Source organism: Larus michahellis, chromosome W (assembly GCF_964199755.1).
Source record: "Larus michahellis chromosome W, bLarMic1.1, whole genome shotgun sequence".
In the NCBI taxonomy this organism is placed as follows: Eukaryota; Metazoa; Chordata; class Aves; order Charadriiformes; family Laridae; genus Larus; species Larus michahellis.
Window position 1 is genome coordinate 10,668,682 of NC_133929.1, and position 27,293 is coordinate 10,695,974.

A 27,293-nucleotide genomic window follows, 5' to 3' on the forward strand; every position below is an offset into this window, starting at 1 on the left:
TCTCGCTCAGTATGTCCTCATTTCCCCTGTACTGGGGAGCCCAAAACTGGACACGGTATCCCAGATGTGTCTCACCAGTGCATAGTAAAGGGTAAGGAAATAAAGGATCACCTCCCTTGACCTGCTGGCAATGTTCCTCCTAATGCAGCCCAGGAGGCTGTTGGTCTTCTTTGCTGCAAGGGCACATTGCTGGATCATGGTCAACTTGGTGTCCACCAGGACCCCCAGGGCCTTTTCTGCCAGCTGGGTGGCCCCCAGCATTTACTGGTGCACGGAATTGTTCCTCCCCAGGTGTAGGACTTTGCACGTCTCCTTGTTGAACTTCAAGAGGTTCTTGTCAGCCCATTTTTCCAGACTGTTGAGGACCCTGTGGATGGCATATCCTCTGGTATATCAACCACTCCTAGTTTTGTATCTTCCTCAAATTTGCTGAGGGTGCACTCTACCCCATCACCTAGATCATTAATTAAGATGTTAAACAGTTTTGGCCGCAGTATGTATTACCCCTGGGTTGTACCACTAGTGACTGGCCTCTGGTTGGACTTTGTGCCACTGATTACAACCCTCTGGGCCCTTCCATTCAGCTAGTTTTCAATCCACCTCACTGTCCACTTATCTAGCCCATACTTCATTAACTTGTCTATGAGGATGTTATGGGAGATGTCAAAACCAAATGATGCTGCAAAACTGCTCCAGTGACTTAGGACCGTAGGGTAAGGGATCTCTGTCACCTGGTCTAGCCTCCTGCTGTAAGGCTGACTATGACTGAATCCACTATTTCGCTTCCAGATTTTTTCCCAGTCTGTGGTTTCCCTGGAGTGGCATGGAGAGACAGCAATGGAAATGGAGGTATGGCTGGAGGGGGAGATAGATAACCACATGGTGTGCTGAGGGAGAGTGATGCTCAGCCCATGTGCTGGCTGAGGAGGCTGAGCTGTCCCAGCCTGGAGGAACAACATCTGCAAGTCTGTGCCTGTTGGCATCCGTGGCCACGTTGCTTTTTGTTGTCTTGTTTTTATGAGCAAATGCAGAGTGGAAAAACCTGTTTCAGCACAGAGCACCAAGGGGCCTGTAACAATCTTGCACTTGTTTGCTGACGGAAGTAGTTTTGGGTTTATACAGAGTGGACCAAAAGCCAAGCTGGTGTGGGCAGCTTCTGTCCCTTCATTTTGGCCTGTAAAAATTCTCTAGAGAAAGCTGCTATTTGACATTCCTCTGTGTGACAACTGGATGGCATTTCCTTTAGCTAGTGGCTATAGGGATGGCTGGAGAGGAGAGCTATACGGTTCCGTTGTCTGGCTCCCTCTCATGGTATGTGTCTGGCACATGTGCAGTTATGGAAATCAAAGCAAATATTCAGATGACAATTTTTAGAGGGCTCATAAACAGCAGTTCCTGGTCCTGGCATAGTCAAAACTACCTGTGCTCTGAGCTTATGTAAGGCTCTGGATACTGCTGCTGATGTACACTCACAAAATAAACGGTTTCCCTAATGCACACACATCACTTCCCTCCCCTGCCCACCTGCTCTGGAGACCCACTGTCCTTTCTATCCAGTCTGACCTGCTCCCAGGAGTCATCTTCTCAGTTCATGCAGCTGCAAGAGTGCAAAACTGCTATCTGGAAACCCACTAGGATAGGAGTGGGGCAGGAGTTTGTGAAGAGTTGGTTGTAAATGGTTTATGGCTAGAGTAGGGTGTAAAAAAAGCTTGACACTGTCATGGAAATTAGGTGTCAAGTTTAGGCAGAGATTTAGACTCTCTTCCTGTATGTGGATGCTCTGAATGCTGGAGTGCTGGGTAGCAAACAGCTCATCTCTTTCCGCTGCAGATTTTTCAAGATATTTGTTTAAAACATTGCTGCTAGTGGGACTGAAGAATTGTTTGGAAGTGAGCTAGTTGGACAAGGCAACACATACCAAGGACAGTTCTGGTGGTTCACCATGTTAATGAGTTGTCATCTGGCACCATTCAGTTCACTAGTGTAGAGGTGGCCATGGTGTCCAGCACAGGAAATCACAGAATCACAGAATGGTAGGGGTTGGAAGGGACCTCTGGAGATCATCTAGTCCAACCCCTCTGCCAACCCAAAACATTTTATGATTCTATGATTCCTGAATCCCCCCATACAGCATCCCCCATTCGGATCCAGAGGATGCCCAGATGCAGGAACCTGCATGGAGGCTACACGTGAGCTAGATTCCTGCTGGTCACTGGAGGTCTGGGAAGCTCCTCTGCTACCAAATGTCAATTCAGCTTCTCACACAGAGGTATCCATTTTATCTGAAATGTACAGGGCTATGTAAGGCATCCCACATTGGAAACCTCAGTCCTTTTGGAGATGCAGCTGTTCGCCAGAATGGGACTTAGCACCAACATTGAAGCAACTGAATCAGGCTTCAGAGCTCTGCTGACTGTAATGAAAACCAAGACACCCAGCTCACACGTAGACATTTAAATTCTCTAATAAATGAGCTGAATCCTACCCTCACTGTCCCATAAAATGTCATGTACTGAGATATTGACTGTCCTCAATGCCCATGTTACTGGCATTGCATCCAACCCTCAGTCCTGCTCTATGACCCTACCTCTTGACCTGACCTGGGGTCTGCCAAAATCAAGATCACAAGGAGAAAAAGTAAATATTCTTTTTTTATGAGGCATCCCAAAAGCAGGTGTTCTTAACAAAGCAACCCATCTGCAGGGACCTACACGGTACTGAGTGGATGCCAGATGAATATATTTAATGCATGAAGCTGCTAGTTCTAAATTTTTTTCTTTTAAGTTACTAAATCAATTTTATTAAAATATTGGTTTGCTTTAAACTCTCAAATCTTAAAGAAGCAGCAAAGCCTGGCATTTCTGGCTTCACCTTTCTTGATCTGTCCAGATATGATGATTTCGTATTTAAGAGAACAGTATCCCCCTCATTTTAATTCTCATATCCAGATCAAAATTAAATAATATCTGTGGGTAGTGTGGGAGAAAGATCTCAGAAGAAGCAAGGAAAAATTTAGACCATTGAGAATTGTTCAAAAATATTGCCTGCAACTAAGTGTTGCATCTCAAACCTCTCACTACTGCTGGAATTCACATATACATGCACAGTCCTGCTGTGGATGACATGCTCCAAAGGTCTTTGAAATCTTATTATCAGAATCTGCAAGTGCAGAATTCATCTGTCAGAGAATTCAACTGACAGAGAATCTGTACAAGACCTGACATTGGCTGCAGCATTCTCTTTTCAATGCTGTCAAAACTGTCACAGAGAATTTTGAGGCATTTTCTTAACATTATATCATAAAAAATCAAAATACAGTTAAAACAAACAAACAAAACCCCCCATAAATCCCCCCCAACCCCAACTTACTACAGACAGGGCATTAGCAAGAGCTGCTCCGGAGTAGGAACAAAATAATGCTGAGAAAAGATGACCAAAGACAGCTCAAGATGAAGAAAATATTGTTCATCTCTCCAAAGAAATTATCAGAAATAGTATTATTGTCCAAATGCACGGTAAAATATCCTCCCAGCTACCTGATGTGAAGATTAATGTTATAATTCAACAATTAGTTAAAATGCCCCAATGATGATCTGGCTGTATGGATTACATTGGGTCCTATCTGCTCTGTAGAGATGGATGGTGAACGAAGAACGTGGTTTTGTCAAGAGTAGATGCTGGTGGTATTTCTTTTATCAATTGGCACGACTTGACCTGTGTGCAGCAGGGGATTATAGAAACTCTCTACCAAGTGTCTGTCCTGTGGCTTCAAACCACAAGCAGTTAGCAATGGGTCTCCTGGCCCCAGGATGTCAGAGGTGGCAAAGCAGGAGATCACAGAATCACAGAACGGTAGGAGTTGGAAGGGACCTCTGGAGATCATCTAGTCCAACCCCCCTGCCAGAGCAGGGTCACCTAGAGCAGGTTGCACAGGAACGCATCCAGGAGGGTTTTGAATGTCTCCAGAGATGGAGACTCCACCACCTCTCTGGGCAGCCTGTTCCAGTGCTCTGACACCCTCAAAGTAAAGAAGATCCTCCTCATGTTTAGGTGGAACTGCCTATGCTCAAGTTTGTGTGCCCATTACCTCTCGTCCTGTCCCCAGGCACCACTGAAAAGAGCCTGGCCCCATCCTCCTGACACCCACCCTTTAAGTATTTATAAGCGTTGATAAGGTCTCCCCTCAGCCGCCTTTTTTCCAGACTGAAGAGACCCAAATCCCTCAGCCTTTCTTCATAAGAGAGGTGTTCCAGTCCCCTGATCATCTTGGTAACCCTTTGCTGCACCCTCTCCTGCAGTTCCCTGTCCTTCTTGAACTGGATAGCCCAGAACTGGACACAGTACTCCAGATGCAGCCTCACCAGGGCAGAGTAGAGGGGGAGGATGACCTCCCTCGACCTGCTGGCCACACTCTTCTTGATGCACCCCAGGATGCCATTGGCCTTCTTGGCCATGAGGGCACCTTGCTGCCTCATGGTCATCCTGGTGTCCACCAGGACTCCCAGGTCTCTTTCCACAGAGCTGCTCTCCAGCAGGTCAGCCCCCAACCTGTACTGGTGCATGGGGTTATTCCTCCCCAGGTGCCTACTTGCCCTTATTGAATTTCATAAGGTTTCTCTCCACCCAACTCTCTAGCCTGTCCAGGTCTCTCTGTATGGCGGCACAGCCTTCCGGTGTGTCGGCCACCCCACCCAGCTTTGTGTCATCAGCAAACTTGCTGAGGGTGCACTCCATCCCCTCATCCAGGTCATTGATGAATATATTGAAGAGGACTGGACCCAGTACTGACCCCTGGGGAACACCACTCATCACTGACCTCCAACTAGACTCTGTGCCCCTAATCACGACCCTCTGAGCTCTGTCTTTCAACCAGTTATCTATCCACCCCACTGTCCATTCATCTAGCCCACTATTCCTAAGCTTCCCTATGAGGATGCTGTGGGAGACAGGGGCAAAAAAGCCTTGCTGAAGTCAAGGTAGACCACATCTACCGCCCTCCCCTCATCTCTCCATCCAGTCATGCCATTGTAGAAGTCCATCAGGTTAATCAGACATGATTTCCCCTTGGTGAATCCGTGTTGACTATTTCCAATAGCTTTCTTTTCCTCCACATGCCTTGAGATGATGCCCAGAACGAGCTGTTCCATCATCTTTCCAGGGATGGAGGTGAGGCTGACCGGCCTGCAGTTTCCTGGGTCCTCCTTCTTGCCCTTTTTGAATACTGGAGTGACATTGGCTTTCCTCCAGTCCTCAGGCACCTCACCTGTTCTCCAGGACCTTTCAAAGATGATGGAGAGTCATCCGCCAGCTCCCTCAGCACTCTCGGGTGCATCCCATTGGGACCCGTGGACTTGTGGATATCCAGTTTACTTAATTGATCTCTAACTTAATCCTCCTCAACCAAGGGGAAGTCTTCCTTTGTCCAGACTTTCCCTGTTACTTTCTCCAAAGTCTGGGACTCCTGAGGCCTGGCCTGAGCAGTAAAGACTGAAGCAAAGGCAGCATTCAGTAACTCCGCCTTCTCCCCATCCTCTGTCACCATGGCTCCTGTCTCACTCAACAGCAGGCCCACATTTTCTCTAGTTTTCCTTTTGCCTCTGATATGCTTGAAGAAGTTGAGCTTGACATCCCTTGCCAGGTTTAATTCCAAGGAGGCCTTGGCTTTCCTTGTTTCATCCCTGCATGCTCTGACAGCGTTCCTGTAATCTTCCCAAGTGGTCAGTCCCTTCTTCCACATGCTGTAAACTCCCTTCTTCTTCCACTTGAGCTTTTTCAGAAGCTCCCTGCTCAACCATGCAGGTCTCCTGCATCCTTTGGCCGATTTCTTGCACTTAGGGATGCACCGATCCTGAGCTTGGAGAAAGTGCTATTTGAATTCCAACCAGCTCTCTTGAGCCCCCCTGCCTTCCAGAGCCCTAGCCCACGGGATCTCTCCAAGCAGTTTCTTGAAGAGGTCAAAGTCAGCCCTCCTGAAATCCAGGGTTGTAATTTTACTTCTTGTTGTTTTGTGCATGCTGCCCTTGATCCTGAACTCTATCTTCTCTCTTGAGATAAGGCACTCAAGGACAAAGTCAAGGAAGGGAAAGCTACTGAGCAATCCAGAAGCTGTGCTCAGGACAGGAAACTACTGAAATGCAAATGGTTGGAGGCTGAGTGAATCTTCATGGGAATTTTATATATGCTACGCTGTTCTTAAGCTCTTCCCATAGAGTCTGGTTTTGGCTGCTGTTGGAGATGGGGTCTTTGAGTAGTTGGATTTTAAACTGACTGTGTGCAACAGCTCTCTTCTTATTATATATATAAAATATATTTTTTTTATATATATTCCTATTCACTTCTTCTAATGATACGTATAGTTATGAAAAGGCTGCCTCTATGAATCTGTAGAGTTGCTAATTTGTTAAACTTCTGCTCACAGCATAGCTTGTGCTCCTTTCACAAACAGTACTTCCACCCTTTCTAGATGTTTTTAGGCCCTTCTCTCTGCACTTGCAGCTTGCACATCCAATCTCAACTCCTATGCCATCACAGAAATAGCTCTTGCATAGGACCTAGTTTGCAGCAGAGCAGTATTTGACTCTAAACCTGTACTACCCATAGACTGCCTGGCTGCATAAATTTTTGTCTTCCCTTTATGTAAAAGATACATATCACAGGCAAGTGACAGCAAATGAGTGTGCCAGGTCAGGGCATAGAACATGCCCCCAATCGCAATGCACGTGAGTGCGCAGTTGTAATTGTGTAAGCCAAGGTAGATGCTGTCAAATGGTGATGCAATGCTCAGTGCTGCAAGACAGAAGGCAAGGCTGTCAGGTCAGGTATGCGAGGTATCTGCAGGAGAACCTGTCACTTGCTGGGAATCCATCGTTTCTTCCCTATGACATCTTGAGAAATTTAACCGTACTCACACTTGCATAAAATGCATATACAGAAAAAGGATGAAATCAAATGAAGCTCATTATTTTGGAGCTCTGATAATGTCCCTAGGTTTGGAATTTGGCCCAGTCTCAAGGGTTTCTTTCAGGCAAAACTTTCTGCATATGCACTGAGTATGTTGTAGTTAGTCCCCCAGATGACCAGATGGAGGATCTAGCCAGAGTGCAGGAGGACCTTCTCACCTGTGTGACTTTCTTGCAAAAATCTGTGCTCACATGTACTGTTTAAACCTCAGACGTACCCTGATCTTGAGTATCAGAGGCACAGCTGAGCATCTTTTGTGAGAGTAAGCAGGGTTTTCTGTCTCTTCCTAGTGACCTTTGCTAGATGTGGTCTAGATACTAGATGTGGTCACTCCATCATTTCTGTGGAAATTCTCCACTGGGTTGGGATCTTAGGGTCTGCCCCAAACCTGACCTCACAAGTACTTCTGCAGGATTTCTCAGGGGCTTCAGGAGTACCAGTAAAAGGAAGAGCACAATATGTAGTACACAGGCCACCTTCATGTCATTCTTAAGAGTAATACATTTCCTGCTATTCTGGTTTGAGGTAGAACAGAAACAACTTTCTGTTCAGTAATTTTACTTCTTAGCTAGGCCTCTTCTCACTCTCTGAAATTAACAGCATATTGTGCTGAAAACTGTTTGTTCTCAGAGTGATAAGACCTATGTTTATAGTTAATGACAAGGAATGGTATTGCAGAGAGGCTCTTGCTTATACTTATTGCTATAACAACCAAGGTCAGCTAACTTTGTTGTTTTCCCCGTTGGAGGGTCGGAAACGGAAAAGTGTAGAAGGGTCCCACCTGTAGGGAGGAGCAGACAGGACAGGTGACCCAAAACTGACCAACAGGGGTATTCCATCCCATCTGCCCCATGCTCAGTACAAAAGCTGAGGGATCAAAGGGTCAGCCCTCTTTTCTTCAGTGGCTGACGTCTGAGGAGGACCATGTCTGTCCATCTGCCTTTGATCCTGATCCATGGGTTCCTGACTCCAGCTGTGGAATCGAGTTCCCACCTGTCACTGAGTTCAGTCTGGGACTTCCCCAGTGCCTGCTGGTGACATCATCCTGGGAGCTTGATATGGTTTTGTATATACTGTATCTATTTCATTATTTCCTTTTTATTTTATTATTAATATGTTATTAAAGTAATTTAGTTCCTTCTAGACTCGTAAATCTCTCTATCTCTCTCCCTCCTCTCCTTGGAGCGAGAGGTTGGGGAGAGCATCTGTCATCTGTTATTGGCCAATCCGGCCTAAACCGCAACACCTACTATAATGTCTTCATTTGTCTTCTGTTTCATTGCCATGCTTATCCCCAGATACTTTCCCCTGACCTTTTTCTTCTAGATTAAATATCAGACCTGTACAGAACTTGCCAAATGTTCCCTCAAACTACACTTATTCCATCATATTTTTTTATTAAAATTCATCACATAAGTGGCATTAATCTTGTCTAACTTCAAGGGTCAGATCCATCTCTGAATTTAAGATTGTTTCTCTGGTTAGTGGAGAGACAGGCCATTTTGAGTGGCATTCATTTAGCTATTTTTACAAATCTGCAGCAGGATAGAATGAACTGCATACCAGAAAAGTCTGTTTCTTTTCATTAACTGATCAGCTCTGAGGTAGACATCTGCATGTGGTGGCAATTTAAAACACTTTTGGTGGCAAGAGATCAGTTGTGAAGCTATTCCTCTAGGTTTCTTTATCATCATCTCCATGGGATTTGTTACACCCAATAGCAGGAAGGTTAAACAAGGTGGAACAACCAACCTGCCTTAGTTACAAATCTAATAACAAATTCAAAGTGTAAAGAAAATCTGCTTTTGTTCTTGCCTTCACCATGCTGTGTGATCTTCAGTAAGACCTTCCAATTTTAGAGACAGTTTCAAAAATGGGAGTGGTGTTCCAAGTACATCCAAGCCCATGCAACTCTAAAGTCTGGACAGAGTCATATAATGGCTAGCATCAAGATACCCTAGTTAAAAAGTTACTTTGGTAAATATTTCTTACCTGCAAACATCCCCACTGTCAATCCAATTGCAGCATGTAAACAAATAAGTGGGGAGGAGATAAGTAAAGCAACAAGGATGAGGCCTCCAGTCCAGGGGTTTTCACAACCATACACTTGACCAGCACTGACTGGGATGGACTGCAAGAGCTGCAGCAGCCAGTAGAAAAGGGCAGGTTATTTTATCTCTGTACTCAAAAGGACACAGCAGTTGTTTTGTCCAAGCTAATTGTTAGAAAGGAAGGAAGCAACCCTGGCTCTGAGCAGGACTGATGGGTAAATGTGGGCTCTCATGCCCTTCGAACCAGAGTTAGTTCACTGTTTGGTTTTAACTTCATCAGTCCAAGATGGACTTTTATTTATTTTGGGATGATAAAACGGTGGATGAGGGTTGGGGCTTTTTTTTTTTTGATTTTTTTTTTTTAAGGTAACTTTAGTGAGGGAGAAAAATGGTAACCCTCCTAGGTGTCATGATTTGGGCTGGATTGGGCAATGACGAGATGACAGATGCTCTCCCCCACCTCTCGCTTCAAGAAGAGGAGGGAGAAAGAGAGATTTATGAGTTTAGAAGGAACTAAACTACTTTAATAACATATTAATAATAAAATAAAAAGGAAATAACGTAATAGATACAATATATACAAAACCATAACAAGTTCCCAGAACCATATCAAGCTCCCAGGATGATGTCACCAGCAGGCACTGGGGAAGTTCCAGACTGGACTCAGCAACAGATGGGAACTGGATCCCAGATCTGGAGTCAGGAACACACAGATCAGGATCAACAGCAGACAAACAGACAGAGTCCTCCTCAGGCATCTGCCATTGAGGAAAGAGAGGGGACCATTTGATCCCTCAGCTTTTATACGGAGCATGGGGCAGATGGGATGGAATACCCCTGTTGGTCAGTTTTGGGTCACCTGTCCTGTCTGCTCCTTCCCACAGGTGCAACCCCTCCATGGGGCAAACAACCAAGTCAGTTAACCCTGGTTACCACAGCAATAAATATAAGCAAGAGCCTCTCTATACACTACTCCCTATCATTAACTATAAACATAGGTTTTATTGCTCTGAGAATGAACAGTTTTCTGCACATTATGCTGTTAATTTTAGAGGGTTAGAAGAGGCTTAGCCAAGAAGCAAAACCACTGAACAGAAAGTTGGCTCTGCTCCACCCCAAACCAGAACACTAGGCAACAATACTATTGCGGGCCAGGTTGATTAGAGTTGATTATATATTATATGAAGCATATTATGCTGCTTTGTGAAGATAATCCTCTAGAGCTAGAACTAGACCTGAGGGGACTGGGTATAAATGGGTTTCTGTCCCTTTGAGATCCTGATGTTTCTTCTGTCTTTTCACATTGTCACTAACTGTCTTGCTGATGTTCTTTTAAATGCATCTGGACAGCAGGCATGCATATCCAGATGTGCTTCTGTATTGACAGTACTGAAGACTTGTTTTGGGACAGTCCAATTTTAGGTGAGGTGAGAGGTCGAGCAGCTTTTTTCCCCTAGGGTCAATCAGCCTTTCTGCTGGATCAGCCAGGACTTTCCCTGGGGCTTTTATGGCACTGTCCTTTATGGACTGAACCAAGCCAAGTATTTCTATGAATTGCTACTGGCCGTACATATCATATAGCCATTCTGACCCATGTGAAATTGTTATCCCAAGCTGAATGTCTTCAAGCTCATCTTTTAAATGAAATAGCATGAACTTGTTGGAGTGAAGTTTACCAGTGGCACATTGATTGCAGACCAGGTGATATTGGGAGCTGATGCTACAGGCTTGATGAGGGCTGTAGGGAAGAAGGGGTTGTAGCATCCTGTGGCTGCCAAGTACAAAGTCACCGCAATATTGAAGGGCAAAGTGAGAACAGGAGGGTCCTGTTTACTGAAGATGGATCCCAAAGCACTGGACAGGATTGGACTGAGAACAGAAGGAGAAGAGAAACAAGTATAACTTTTTCATAACAATTATAGTGGTGAAACAGACCACCACTTTGGTCATAAGCTCTGGTAAATGTAAGCAAATACCATTCCTTTTAGAAACATCAGGTAGCAAATACCTTAATATATTAGCCTGCATCAGAAAAATAATTGCAGAATGCTGTTCATCTTTTCGCAACAACTATCACATCCATTCATGGATGCTATAAACTCCTCACCCTTCTCTCAGGACAGTTGGCTAGTGTGTAAGTGCTCTGCTACCTATGCTGAGCTCAAGGAGTCAATGAAGAAATGCATCCCTTACAGCATTTAGGCATGGATGGAGAAAGGTGATCTTGATTCTTACTCTGTAGAAAAACCTAATAAGAAACAGAACTTTGGGAATGCTACATGAAGAACTCTGGAGAACTCTAGATGGTATAAAAAGCTCCTGTATTGATGGGGCAAGAGGGAGTTGGAAATTATGTAATTTGCTTTTTGTGTGTCAAATAGTTTGAAGGATACCAGAAGAGAATTCTAGAGATACTAGAAGAGAGTTCTAGAAGAGAAATAAAGCAAAGAGGTGATCAAAGGGAATGGAAAATCTTCCATTAAGAAAGATGTAAAATATTTTACACTAGAAGGCTGTGCCGCCATACAGAGAGACCTAGACAGGCTGGAGGGTTGGGCGGAGAGAAACCTTATGAAATTCAATAAGGGCAAGTGTAGGGTGCTGCACCTGGGGAGGAATAACCCCATGCACCAGTACAGGTTGGGGGCTGACCTGCCGGAGAGCAGCTCTGTGGAAAGAGACCTGGGAGTCCTGGTGGACACCAGGATGACCATGAGGCAGCAATGTGCCCCCGTGTCCAAAAAGGCCAATGGCATCCTGGGGTGCATCAAGAAGAGTGTGGCCAGCAGGTCGAGGGAGGTCATCCTCCCCCTCTACTCTGCCTTGGTGAGGCCACACCTGGAGTACTGTGTCCAGTTCTGGGCTATCCAGTTCAAGAAGGACAGGGAACTGCTGGAGAGGGTGCAGCAAAGGGCTACCAAGATGATTAGGGGACTGGAACACCTCTCTCATGAAGAAAGGCTGAGGGATTTGAGTCTCTTCAGTCTGGAAAAAAGACAGCTGAGGGGGGACCTTATCAACACTTATAAATACTTAAAGGGTGGGTGTCAGGAGGATGGGGCCAGGCTCTGTTCAGTGGTGCCTGGCAACAGGACAAGAGGTAATGGGCACACAAACTTGAGCATAGGCAGTTCCACCTAAACATGAGGAGGATCTTCTTTACTTTGAGGGTGGCAGAGCACTGGAACAGGCTGCCCAGAGAGGTGGTGGAGTCTCCTTCTCTGGAGACATTCAAAACCCTCCTGGATGCGTTCCTGTGCAACCTGCTCTAGGTGACCCTGCTCTGGCAGGGGGGTTGGACTAGATGATCTCCAGAGGTCCCTTCCAACTCCTACCATTCTGTGATTTACTATGTTAGACACTATTTTTGGGGAATGAGTAGTCCTTAGGACATATGAAGCCTGACAGAGTGTAAGACAAAGTCACCACTGTAACAGAGCTGAGAAAGGTGTTGTGCCAGCTCTGACCCAGACCTTGATGGATGTTCCTGCTTATGTCAATGAGACTGATGTTACTGTGTGCTGCCCAGGTACCACCCAAAATCATATGGCATTTTCTGAAAATGGAGCTTCCTTCTTAAGAAACATGGTTGACTATATTTAGGATGTAAAGTATTTGGGGTGACCCTCAAAATATTTTGAGACTGAACACTAAAAAGCATGCAAACCTTGAGATAGCATGACTGTTCCCAAAGTTCTTGGCTGTATAACTGGGGTTATAAACTTCACCAGATCTGCTTTCCTCTGGACATTTCCAGACTGCCTTATTTCCACTTGAAGTAAGTGTTCTGCATGAATGCCTTTGTGAGAGCATATTGGTAAGATAATATCTGGTTTTTTTTATGGGGCCCAGAAAGCTTGTGGAAGAGACTGAAAGGCCAGGTCCTGTCCTTGATGGCAATAGACTGTGTTCTGCTGCTTCCTACTGAGCTTTCCTGATATAAGTGAGATGAGCAGCTCTTATGGTCAACCTCCAAGTAGCAGTGGATATCGCACAGTTTACAAAAATTGATTTTAAAGACTTGAATTTTTAAAGAAGCTACATTTGAGTCCTAGAAAGTCATTAAGCTTTTGGCATTTCAAAAGCAACATCTTGTGTCCTGTTGTGTAGATACTATCAGTGGAAAAAATGCTTTGTTCTCACTGTATAATCTCAGATGAAGTCTATTCTTTTATAACAAATTTGGTTCCCAGAGCAGTTTACAGATTTCATTGCTTGTAGCTGTAGGAAAAAAATCAACACTTCAGTGAAAACAGTGTCCTAAATTTCTGTGCTGAAACACAAAGCTTCTGCCAGTTATACATCTTGTCAGTAAAAAAAAAAGAAACAGTTAAAGAAATGCTGACTTCTAAAGCTGAAATTCAAAGTGTCAGTTAAAAAAATTCACTGAAATGTCTAATTTTAATATCTTTCGTCTCTACCCTCGAGTCTTGTGAACTAAAAGAATGAAGAAAAGTTTGAATAAAAAGCCTCGAGGAATTCCAGCAGACAAGACAAACTAAACATTCTTGCAACACGTCCTAGGTTTTGAGAGGTTGTTACAAAATGACCTTTGCTAAGAGTGACTAAAGAAATGAAATATGAAAAAAAATCTGATCTTAAAAGCAGAGAAATGCAGTAATGACTTGCATCTTATCACTAACAGTGATTAAAATGTGACTCGAATTAATTTCAGTTAAGACTGTTAAATAGATTCTGTAGTGCTGTCCATATTTAGAAATGGTAAATTTAATCCTGAAAGGACATTGTCTGGCATTCAGAGTTACTTGGAGGAATTAATTTTGCCCATGACTGGCTGCATATCAGAGAGGGGGAATATTGAATTCAGCCTGAGGGAGAGCACCGAGTTGGTTCAGCACCTGGATGAGGAAGAACCATTGCGGTGCTGGGCACAACGACATCCACCCTGAATGTGTCCTGCTGATGAGGGCCCTTTGCAGAGCATTGAAGTGAGGCTGCTTTGTCCATGTGCTATAATCAGTATTGTCTGTGCACTCCACCTCCTACCAACATGCCTCACAAGCTCCGTGCACCAATGGATGCCTCTTTCCAGTGCCACCATGACTGTAGCTGCTGGCATAGAGGGGACTTCCAATGTGTTTAAGCTGTATATAGCAGGACTCCTCATTCTCTGAGAACTGTCCCTAGAAGGAGAAGCGGCATTTACCAGGCCATCGGTATAATTGCCACAGGAGGAAGAAGCCACCAGTAGTAATTCCCTTTGTCAGAGAAGACAGCCATGAGCAGTCCCACCAAGATCCTGTTATAGTCATGCAGCCCAGCTGCAATGGCTGATCTGTGATGGAAATAAATGTTTGCAAGGTAGCCAGCTGTGCCATATTGTATTGCACTGGTGTGTGGAAGGGGAGCATGTGGAAACTGTTGAACGATGATGACACTTGGGGACAGCCTGCTCCTGGGCCTTTAAGATTTCCTTCTTGAAGAGCGTCCAGCCTTCCTGGACCCCTTTGCCCTTCAGGGCTGTCTCCCAAGGGACTCTCTCAACCAGTGTCCTGAACAAGCCAAAGTCCGCCCTCCGGAAGTCCAAGGTGGAGGTTTTGCTAACCCCCCTCCTTACATCACTACGAATTGAAAACTTGACCATTTCACGATCACTAAACCCAAGACGGCCTCCGACCACCACATCTCCCACTAGTCCTTCACTGTTTGCAAACAGTAGGTCTAGCGAGGCACCTCCCCTGGTAGGCTCGCCTACCAGTTGTGTCAGGAAGTTATCCTCCATGCACTCGAGGAACCTCCTAGCCTGCCTGCTCTCTGCTGTGTTGTATTTCCAGCAGATACCCAGCAGGTTGAAGACCAGAACAAGGGCTGGCGATTGCGAGACTTCAGCCAGCCGCTTATAGAATACTTCATCTGTCTCCTCATCCTGGTTGGGTGGTCTCTAGCATACTCCCAGCACAAGATCATCTCCCTTATTTGCCTTCCCCTTCATCCTTACCCATAAACACTCACCTTTATCATCACTGGAATCTAGCTCTATCCAATCAAAACACTCCCTAATGTACACAGCCACACCCCCGCCTCTCCTCCCTTGCCTGTCCCTTCTGAAGGGCTTATAGCCATTCATCGCAGCATTCCAGTCACGACAGTCATCCCACCACGTTTCCGTGATGGCAACTACATGATAGCTGTCCTGATGCACAATGGCTTCCAGCTCATCCCATTTGTTGCCCATGCTACGTGCATTCGTGTAGATGCACTTGAGCTGGGCTACCGATTTCACCCCCATCCTTGGCCCTTTATCCCTAGGCTCAATACTAGTGGGCCTGGTTTTATCCCCTTCCCCCTTCATTTCTAGTTTAAAGCCCTGTCCATGAGCCTTGCTAACTCTTGGCCTAGTACCCTTGTCCCCTTTTGGGATAGGGTTTCCCCATTCTTAGCAAGTAGCCCTGGTGTCCTGCAGATCAAACTATGATCACAGAACCCAAAGCCCTGCTCGTAGCACCAGTTTTGGAGCCAGGTATTGATCTGTCTGATTTTCTTGTTTACCCATTCATCAGTCCCCAAAACTGGAAGGGCAGAGGAGAACACAATTTGTGCTCCCAAACCCTTGACAAGCCGTCCCAAGGCCCTGAAATCTTTCTTCATTGCCCTCGGACTTCTACTCTCCAGCTCCTCACTGTCTGCCTGTAAGATCAAAAGAGGGTAATAATCTGAAGGCCATATCAGGCCAGGAAGCTTCCTGGCTATATCCTTAATATGGGCCCCAGGGAGGCAGCAGACCTCCCTGTAGGAAGGGTCCGGCCTGCATATGGGACCCTCAGTTCCCCTCAGAATGGAACCCCCTATGACTATTGCCCTCCTCCTGCTCTTCACAGCAGCAGTCTTAATGTGTGGAGCTGGCTGCTTTGGCAACTCCCTGGATGGGGCTTTATCAGCATCCTTAATTCCCTCATCATCTATCTCCAGAGGTCCTCACCTAACTGCTTCCAAACCATCTGTAAGGAAAACCAGTTTGCTGTCTCTAACATACTCAAATGTGGGGCTATAACCTATCAGTGGGTTCCTGATACCATAAGGATCAATTTTTATTAAGTGCCTAAATGTGAGGTACCACCTACCTGCCCTGACTGAGGGCCAGTGCAGTTAATGTGGACATGGTCGTTCCAGTACAGCCTGTGAGCATCCACCAGGAGCTCTGGATGAAGAGCCCCACTAAAATGATCAGCCCATTGAGAGGGTTGTTGACAAACATCACCTGAGAGGTCCCTCACAAGATCCAGTCCACCAGGTGGACCATTAGGGGCTTATCTGGAGGAGATCAAATAAAAGCACCTGTGATAAGGCATCATTTCAGTAGGACTCTCTCAAAGCACACTTATCTCTATAGTTGCTTCAGAACAGAGGCAATGTATCAACAGGACTGTAAAACTAGTCTCTGATTTATTACTGTCTGAGTATGTTTTGCATCTGATACTTGAAAAAGTTAATAGGGATGGACTGGGCGCTGCTATAAAGTTCGTGGAGGGATTCATAAAAAAGTGGTTTATTTATGGTGGTGAAAGAATAGTCTTTATTACATTGTAGATTTCTTAAGATTCTGCTATAAATTTAGTGATGAGATAGTCCCTTTTTAGTGTATAAAGAGATGGACTTAGGCAAACACTGAAGCTACTTTGTATATAGGTAGAGAAATGTGAAAAGGAAACACCTTTGCTGTTTCAGGGCCCCAGAACATGGGGGTATGCTGCATATAGGAGATGGGGTCAAATTGTCAAAGGTGTCTAAAAAAGTACTTTGGGAACTGGAGAACCTAAATGAAGAGAATAGTTATTATAGCTTGGACTGTACTCAGGGGAAAGAGACATTTCCAAAGGATGAAGAGCCATTGCTCTTTAGGGAAGACTATTGAACCTGGATGGAGCAAGCAGGCACCAAGCTCTGGTACCTCAGGTGAGTGCGGGGGGGGAGGTGGGATGTGTGTGGACATTCTCTCTGAGGGCATCTATGTACAGTGATCTAATGTACATGCTAATGTACGTCTATGTACATGCTAATGATCTCCATGGGCAGAGGAGGGTCTTGTAGCACTGCAATAACTTTTTGCTGCTGGCTCTTCTACTGCAAATTGACTTAGGGTCTTTTTCTGCCATGCTTTTGGGAGAGGTGTAACTGTTTCTGTGTTGCTGTGTGTGATTAAATGTGATATAAGGAGAATAAATGAGAAAGAGGGGCTGCTTACATGTACAATATCTTCATGCAATGAGTATATGTAGCTTTCATCTTCTTAAATATTTAACATTAATTCAATAAGTTTAGATTGTTAATTAGACACAGCATAAAGTGCCAGACTACTTTTTGAATCTGGGCAACGACTTATTCCTAAAAACTCCTCTCTTCCTCACTCCCTCCTTTTCCACTTCCCTGCATTGTATTTACAGTCAACTCTCAAGTTTTGCTTTCTGATGAGAGTAGCTTAAATAGAGGATCTTTGAAAGGCTGGTACCACTCTGCATCTCTTCAGCATCACTGGGAGAGCCCTCCCAAGTGGCTGGTGTGCAAGTTGAGGGATGGCTTCACAAGCATCCCTCAGGCTGTGTGTTGTTGGGGAGCCAGTCAGTTACAACCAGGGAGGAATGAGTTCCTTAGAAGAAAATAATCAGGCTTTTCTGGAATAATTATTACTAATATTTGGTGTTGAGCTATGAGATATATTGGCAATGCTCTTGGTTTTAGACACAAGTATTAACTATAAGTATTCAAATATAACCAGTGGGCAGTGGCCAAAACTTTTCAGGACATTAAGAAAAGCTGTCTACCAAGCATGGACCACTAGAGTAAAGAGAAAGCAGGAAGAGATGATCCCCTGCGGCTGGAGACCACACTGACAGCCTGCTGAGCTCCCTGCCTGGAGGCATCTCAGCCCACATCCTCCACCAACGATAGCCACTGCACAGTCTGGCTGTGTACACGGCTGTCTCTTATTTCTCTCCCGTTGCTGGAGTTCTACTGCTAACGAACCTAGCTTTGACAGAGGACCCACAGTCTTACATAGCCTCTCAAAGCCCTAAATCCCTAATAATTCTGGGTAATGCGGACCATCTGCTCATGACCTATCTGGACAATAAACCTCTGAGATCAGTACTTGCTTTGTATTTTATAGCAACATAACATCCACAGTGCTTATTGCTCCCCCAAGGCTGGTAATACAAGAGTCTTTGCCCACACAATCAGGAGTCAAGTCTCCTTCATCAGCCCACACACACAGATGAGATGGTCACTGATTCAAAGCACTTACAAACAAGACCAAATCCCCAGCCCTGAGGTATTCTGTACCCAATCCCCCAGTATTCTGGGTACCGCTATAAGGAATGTGATGCTAATGACACATAACTGATTAAGTGTAAAAGATGTCTTTTGTCTATGCTGAATTATGCCTGCAGCCATGGTAATGGCAAGAGGATGCAATGAGATCCCCTTCCTGATAATAAAATAATTTGGGTTAAAAGACCAGCAGACCACACTGCCTCTGCTCTGCCTCGGGGTGGAATGGCCCCTCATCTCATGCCCCAGCACTGAACTGTGGGCCATATAGATGTCCCCAGATAGCTATTCCTAGACAGAGAGCCCCAAACATATCCCTCTGCTTACTTTTCATCCACTCTCCATATTCTTTCATTTCTCCTGTGAGATACCTGAAAACTTGGTGGATCTGATTTCTGTTTCTCCCCAGCAGGTCCTGGGTTCTTGGCTTCTGCTCCATGTACATATGCCTCTCACCAGGACAGTCAACCACAAAGATCTCTCCAAGTTCCATCTCTTTTGGGTGGTAAGAAGAGGTAACTGTAAATAACAAAGCCCATGTGTTAGAAAACCTTTTGGGTTGTGCCCTGGCAACTTTCTGCTGTACTTTAGAGGCCCATGGTGATAACCTTTTTCAAAGATGGGGTGTTTAATGGAGAAGGGACCTGCCTGAACCACTGCTGAGAGTGGTGTGTGCTTCTCCCCAGGGCAGTGGTGTTTTCTCTTGGGGATGAGGACCACAAAATGACCCACTGCTGTCATGGAGCTGTGGCACAGAGCTGCAGGGGGAGAGAGGGACGTGACATAGGTACCCTGCAGCATCCCACCCTCACTTCAGATCCTGATGCACTGTGTGACAAGCTGCTGGTTGGACAGGAGATATAACCTTTGCCAAGTAACCGAGTGGTACATGCATGCTGTTGCAGCTATCAAGGAGGGAGTCTGCTGATGTTTGGCTAGCAACGAGCTGGAGGGAAGCAATGCAAATTGCCAATACAGTAGCAGGCAGCGGGAGAAAAGAAAATATTGGAGGACTGGCTGAAGCTTGTATCCCTCTTGATGTTTTTAGCTGGTGCCTTCATATATCAAAGCAAATCTATGACCTTTCCATGCTCCTCATTCCACATCTTGATAGACCATCAAGAACAAACTGGGGTAGCATCAAAGTATTGCACAGAAATTGGCATCCATGTGTGGCTTTAGACAAAGATAAGCACCTTTGTTCAGGGCTGTGTGCTCTTTAAATAGCAAATTAATATCCATGCAGGATTATGGCTTTATTAAACTCCTAATTACAGTTGCAGGGCTCTGTTCATTAAAAAGTCCTTTAAGATACAAACCCTTAAAATAAAATACACTGCATGGCACCCCAGTGAGCTACACTGCAGGTTACATCTGCAAAAATGCCACCCTGCTTTCTGAGGGAGTCTGGCATCAGCTGCTTTGTGGTTTTGCTCTGATCCTTTTGGAGGAATGTGGCTGGGTTTCAAGGTGTTGCCCCAAAGTGGACTGTGTTGTGAAGTGCTTATCCTGTGTTTTGTGGAAGATGGGCACCATCCCACCAAGGTGGGAGCCTGTTTTTTGGTAGCTCAAACAGGCTGGCTGTCAGTGTTAAAGCCTGTAGCAGCAGGTCAGGCAGGGAAGGGATGCCTGGCTGGAGGGAAGGCTGTTTTACAGAGAGGAATACTGACAGACGGATGGTAAAAACCTCTGTGGCCCTGGATGCCCTAATAAGAAGGTCCTTGAGCATCAAAAGCTGTTTTCCCTTCACCCCTGGCAGCACAATACTAGGTGCAGCCCTGCAAAATGCATTGTGCAGCACTTGTTGTCTAGTGCTTTGGCTGTCTCTGCCGGCAGCTCGTCCCTACCGCAGCAAGAGTCTTTGGGATGACCTTCATGCATAAGCATCAGCCTGGGGCTGGATGTAGGGGCAAGCAATGTTGTTGTGTTTAACTGTTAAAAACTAAACCTAACCAGCACTCAGTTTGCTTGACCCTAAGGGGATGGAGGATTATAGAAGATATCGAGTGGTCTAAAGCAACAAATGTGGTTGTGCAAGGAGCAGACACCCCAAAAACCTTGCTCATGAGTGTCTCATGGGATCATGAGCAAGGAGGTTCCTAGGTTCTGTCCAGCTACACTCAGTGCAGGAAGAAGCAAGGGGCAAAAGAAGAGGGAGGGAGTGGGTTCATTGTCCCTCTTCTTTTTTTTGCTATCTGTAAGCTGATTCTGGCCAAAAGCTGAGTCTAATCCCTGGTTTCAGTTTAAGGCAGCCTTGGTGACTCATTTTTGGCTAGTTCCTTGTGGCTAGCCAGGAGGACATTGGTGTAGGGAACACTGAGCAGGAGTCTCCTTTCTCCTCCTACATGTCCTCTAGGCTGAGGGAATTTGCTATAGTCATATATTGTGAATTTGCATCCCTCTGAGGTAGGAAGAGGCCACGTGCTACTGGAAAACCAGGTATTTGTGCCTGAATTCATCCCATAAACACTGGGCTGTGTAAGATGTGTCATTGCCCTGGGCTTCCTGGTAGGTAGCTTTGGGCACCTTCAGAATCTCAGCTCAGAACTGCCCTTCGAAAGATCCTGTTTCTTCTCTTTGACAGCTTAACCTGGGTGCTTCAAACACCCAATGTTTTTGGGGAGGGACGCAGAGTCTGAGGTCAACAGCACAAGCAGAGGAGAGACTCCAGACAATGCCAGGCTAGCACCTGGCTGTCATAGAGGTTGCTTTCCCTCCAGAGCTTAATATTCATATTTAGCAGGTGTGGTTGATATCAGAGATACTCAACGTTGCCTATTTTGTTTGTTTGCTCATGTTTCTTCCAGAAGACTTCTCTAAAGAGTTTCAAGAGTTGAGGTGGGCTCAGATAGCTGCAGTAGATCCACATAAAGGAGACTGGAGCATCTCTTAGGATCTTGAAGTCTTGGGGGACACATCAGTAAAGAAAGGTTAGTGGCCCCTTTGCTGTGAACAATATCCATCACCAGCAACTGAGTGCAGCTGTTACCAGCAGGGAGAATAAATGCTGAGTGGTTGTGTCTGTGTCTTCATAGCACCTGAAAAATCTCATGCTCATTTTAAACCTCACAAGGAAAAATTACTGTTGGGTTTTACAAAGCAGAAACATCACTGCAGAGCTTCTGAAGCCTGTATTTGCAAGACTGCACTGCTCAACTCTCTCTGCAATTTAGACGTGGGACCTGTACATTTTTAAATTTCTTGTCCTTGCTCACATAATTTAACTGTTAGGGGTTAAGTGCAAAGTAGTCATGTGAGAGCCCTTTGCAGTCAATACAGAGAGAGGATAGTATCTCCAGAGTGTGATTCATGTCCCTTTTCTTACATACCTATCTGAGATGTGAAAAAAAGGGTGTTTCTCTTTCCAGCAGCTGCAGAGGGAGCCTGGTTGCTGAGCTTTTAGAGGGCTATTTTCAGGCAAGAGAAATTCCAGCCTAAGAGATTTTGTCAAGGTCAACTTTGAAGTTTATGGAAGTGGGATCTGGAGTCCCAGGCTAGTGCTTTAAATCACTGAGCCATCTGTAACAGGCCTCTAATCTGCATCAAGAAGGGCATCAAAGCTCTGGGGATAAGAAAAAAATTACAGTCTCTTCATATGATTCCTGTTTGCTGTCTCCCTGCAGATCAGAAGGGAACTAAATCTCTGCTTGGAAGGGAGCACGCTCACCCACCTCAGATGTGAAGGCAACCTGGGATATGACTGAAGGAGATGGCTGAAAAATTACCAATTTTGGGGGGAAAATAGTAGTGCAAAAAAGAGATATTAGGATGCTGAAATTCTCTATACTGCCACAGTGGTGAACTGTGGGGCTTTACAGCAGAGGAGCCCAAGGGACTGCAACAGCTAGAGAAGATCCTGGAGGGTGGTGATGGGCACAGTGATCCCTGCAGGAGCATCACCCTGGAAAAACACAATTTCTTTGCAGTGAGCACCTGTCAGTCAATAGGCTTGTGCTCAGTGGTACAGGCTCTGTGAATAATAGAGAAATCATTTGAACAATTAGCTAATTAGGGTTAATGAGAGCCTGACTCACTTATGGCACACCTAGGGCTGATGGGGAATTCCTTGAGAAAAGGGCCTTTTGTCAGAAAACACTGATTCATCAGTGTGGTAATGAGCTGTCCTGCTTCTTATGAACATTTATCAGACTGGAGGGTAATGCCTGGTGGTTAGGGCTCATCTCTAGACCTACCTGTGCCTGCCCATTCCCAAACAGACAGCTGTTGTAGCATGCTTTTGAGGTGCAGGATCCCGATAGCACAGAGCCTTGTATTTTTAAGCCTCCCAGAGTAAGCACTGGGTTTCTTTTTACTAGAGAAAATGTTCACAGCATAGCACCTTCATGCAGCCTGCAGTGAGATGGTGGCCCCATGAAAAAAAAACACAAGTGAGCTGTGAAGTGGGGTGGTGCATGACCTGGGTGATGCATAACACTTGAGCCAACTTTTCTACAGGGCTGCTGTTTGTGTAGGGAGCTTAACCTTATGCTAAGATACCTGAAGCCAAGCCTAGGGAATTGCTTTTTCCTCCTCTATGAAAGCATAGAGGTGATCAGAAAAGCATTGATTTCGAGGGATATGGCCTCACAAGGGCCTTGAAAAGAAACAGTTTGTAAAAGCACGTTGCCGTCATAAGAAACCATAAAGAAATAGGAAAGAGATACAGTGTACAGTTAGAGGGCAAAACTTTGGGATGAATGCTTGGCTGAGTCGTAATGACTTTACCAAGCAAAGCTCTACCAGGAATCAACCCATGACACAGTGAACATGAACAAAGCAGAGGATTTCAGAAAAGTCGCTGAGGTTGAATGCAACACAATTGTAGAGAGCAGGTATGAAACGCTTAGCCACAGACCTTTAAAGTAAAAAAAAAAAAAATCCACCCAAAAGGAAAAAAGTGATCAAGTAAACTTGTTTCCTATCAGGCATTAAATGAAGCCACATTCCAGAGCAGCTCTGTCATCTGTACAAACACAACTACCACACAATAGTTAGTAATCAGGATAGTTTAACTTATGGGGCTAAATATGACTCTTACATCCTTATTTAGACACTTGGCTTTTATGATGTGGTCTTAGAGTCTTTCTGCATCTTCCTTTCCCAGTCTGTGTAGTATCTAATGCAATACGTTGCTTTGCTCCAAGGCGATACTTCTCTCTACTGCTTCTTCGTTTCCCTCTGTTGCAGTAGTATCTCCTAATCTGCCAAATAGAGCCCCATAGTTTATTTAATGGATTGTCCTAGTGTCTTGTATAGAAGTTGTGCTGATACTGTTTGTATATGGATTGTACGTATATACATATGAGCGTGTGTAACTGTGGAGAAGGAGGGTTCGCCTTCCTTACCATGGGTCTCCTGAATTATGTTTGTAGAGAGGGATTCCTCTTGACTCCCTTTAGCCATTTAAAGGCTTATAGTTTTGGCGCTTTCTATGGTCAACATAGACTGGTTTCATCTCTGGGCAATTCACCCAGGTGGTCAGACATTCTTGGGATGGGATGGATTTCCTTCCTGAGGGGTCTTTCTCATCCCTTTAGTGGCACAGAGAGGCCAAGATGGGGCTTGTGTGGCTAACTGTGGGTGTCTCCAGTTTAAGTGTTTATATCTGAGCAGCTTGCCTTGACTTCCAGTGAAAGCTGGTCAATATATGGATCTAGAGCATGATTCATCCCCTCCCATCCTACACAGATGAATCATGTCCTAAACTCTGTTGCGTTTGCTGTCTATAATGGGAGAGACAGACAACTCGGATACACACAGCTGCACCGGATGTACATGGGGAGAGGGGTGATGAATCTCAGCTAAGTGACTATCCCAAGGTAGTTCGGGAAATCTGTAGCTGACTGGGGTATCAAACAAGGACACATTAATGTTTGAACCAAGTGCTTAATACTTGAAGAATTTTCAAAATGTGAACTGTTTTTTTAATAATAAAAGTAATCAGACCAGATAAATATTTTAAGACACAAAAATACTGTTTTCCTGCATATGGTTTCAGTTATAAAACCAGAGGAGAAAACAAATAGAGAAAATATGAAATATAAAAAACATTGCTTCTAAGCAGAATGTTTTTCAAAGGTTTCCATGAGGTGTTGACTGCTTGGCAAAGCAGACGGTAAAACAACTTTACAAGCCATGTTTATTCTAAGAGCTCCACTTATTGAAGTACAATTCAAACTCTTGTTCTGCTGGCCAAGTTCCATAAATTAAACACTTGTCCAATAACACATACCTCTCCACTTGGATTCTCTGTTTCTTTTTGGCTTTGTGCATCTGTGTCTCTCTCACTTTTTTTTTTTAAATCCTTTGCAAATGGAAACAAAAAAGGTTTGCTTGTTTTAGGAATGGATTTAAGATATAGACCAGTAAAACAAAAAATAAGGAGAGGAAAAAGAAAACAGGTCAACTTCTTTGTCCAGCTGACTAAAATGAAACTTTCGTTCCATCGTTTTACATCTTAGTGACGCTGATTTAAAGCTAAGGCTAGATCCACGGTGTGAAGCTGCATGATGCCAAATGTCTGACCCAAGTAGTGCCTCATCTCTATTACAATGCACTGGGCATTGGGTGTTCAGAGAAACCAGTAAGGTGACCCGTGAGCTAAGAGAGGTGGGACCTGTGCCCTGCCTTCAGAGAGAACCCAATTTCCATCCTTCCTCTAGAGTGTTATGGCCTTAGAGATGTGACCATCAGCAGGACCAGCCTTTTCTTACAAGAGAAGGGAGAGAAGTGTGAGACATTTTCAGATGGCCACCCTGTCTGACCTGAAGCAGGAATGGGTCCACGGATGTGCCGAGGAAAAGCCCTGCCAGTAGTGCTCCTGAGGCTCACTATGTCTTCCCTTTCCCACCTTCTTTCCTGTTGCTCTGTCACCACCCCTACCCTGCCTGCAGCGCGCTCTGCTCTTTCAGTTTGGCCTAGAGCCTCATGTTCAGGCTGTGTCTAAACCTTGCAGATCCTTTCTGCATGATGTCTTTTGAAACCTGATTTTCTTTTTCATCCAAGAAGCTAAAACTCTCGCCTAAGCTCTCATCGTATCACTTCTCCTTTAGGACAGCATCTGTCATTCCTGCCCTGTAGTATCACTATCTTCCCAACTTTCACTTTGACGTGACCCTCTTTCTCCTTCACATTAACCGTGAGCTGCATGTCTTCACTTTCAGAGCCAGTCATTGTTCTGTCTCATTAGGAGAGAAAAATTAATTTCTACATTCACCCTTAATGCTGCCTCCATTTGCCAAAAATGTTTTTAAAGATCCTCTCCTGTGGTACAAAGCTTAGATGTCCTAACATGAGCTCCAATGAAATTAATGCCTTCCTTAATCCAGAGTGTAGCAAGGTGGGAATAATACAGCAAGAAACTGGATGATGTCTCTGATGTCTTGCTAATTCACAGTGGAAACTTGGGGAAGTCAGCTACCGAATGTCTCTCATCAATTCAGGGGTGACCTCTTAAATGAGAATAATCCTTTTTATTCACTGTAGTGATTCAGGGACTCTGTAAGGCTTGAGTGTGACAGACATGGGCAATGGTGAATCAGGTTGGAGCAGCTAGAGAAATTACTGTTCTTCATTGGAAGCTACTTTCTGCCCAGCTGAGATACTGTCACTGATGGATGTGAAAGAGAAGACAGGAAGGAAATGTGCTTTCAGGACATTTTAGTGTGGAAGAAGGCAAATTTAATTTAGCTTCTGCTGAAGGTGCTTTTAGGCAGCCTATTTGTGTTGCAGTAAGGTTGGAGCAGCTCTTGTGGTCATTTACAAAGGCTGGGGACTGACCAAAAGAAAGTGAGGACATCAACTCCCTTTGAGAGGGGGTGGTTGAGGGTGATGATTACTTCTCAAACTGCCCACCTGATCTGCAATAGGTCAAAGAGGACTTGATCAAGGAAGTTTTCTAGTATCTTGGTGTGGCTGCTTAGGTGATGTCATGTAGTGTTCATAGAATCACAGAATCATAGAATAGTTTGAGTTGGAAGGGACCTTTAAAGGTCATCTAGTCCAACCCCTCTGCCATGAGCAGGGACATCTTCAACCAGATCAGGTTGCTCAGAGCCCCATCCAAACTGGCCTTGAATGTTTCCAGGGATGGGGCATCTACCACCTCTCTGGGCAAACTGTTCCAGTGTTTCAACACCCTCATTGTAAAGAATTTCTTCCTTATAACTAGTCTGAATCTACCCTCTTTTAGTTTAAAGCCATTACCCCTTGTCCTATTGCTATAGGCTCTGCTGAAAAGTTTGTCCCCATCTTTCCTGTAGGCCCCCTTTAAGTAATGGAAGGCTGCAATAAGGTCTCCCCAGAGCCTTCTCTTCTCCAGGCTGAACAACCTCTGTTCTCGCTCCCTGGAGCACCAGGGCAAGGTAGGGTTGGAGCATCTGTCTCTCCACCACTGATTGTAGGGCCAAGGTGATCTGTGACCTGCAACAATTGTGTACACACAATTGTGCTCCAAGTCCAAAAAACTAATGTAGACATATGCCGAGAAACCTTGTCTATAACATGCAGAGTTAGTTGGTTGCTCAACCTGTAAACTCTTTTACTGGGATTGAATATCTTGCACAAGCCATGGGGGTTGGCAACCCCCCCTTCATTTTGGTGTGAAATACACTGTTGGTTTTGCTGGCTTAGCGTGAAAGAATAAAACCTTTCTCCAACAAAGCTTTGCCTGTAAATGCTTTAGAATCATAGAATCACAGAATTGCTGAGGTTGGAAGGGACCTTTCAGATCATCGAGTCCAACCATTAACCTACCCTGACAAAAACCACTTCTAAATCATGTCCCTAAGTACCCCATCTACCCTTTTTTTAAACACCTCCAGGGATGGTGAATCCACCACCTCCCTGGGCAGCCTATTCCAATGTTTAATAACCCTTTCAGTGAAAAAATGTTTCCTAATATCCAATCTAAACCTCCCCTGACATAACTTGAACCCGTTTCCTCTCGTCCTATCACTTGTCACCAGGGAGAAGAGGTCAGCCCCCATCTCTCTACAA

General features: G+C 45.0%; 1 pseudogene; it reads right to left on the reverse strand.

Annotated features, from left to right (window-relative positions):
• Positions 1 to 3,076: 3,076 nt before the first annotated feature.
• LOC141735662 (urea transporter 2-like) lies at positions 3,077 to 23,406 on the reverse strand (annotated as a pseudogene).
• Between the last annotated feature and the right edge of the window lie 3,887 nt (positions 23,407 to 27,293).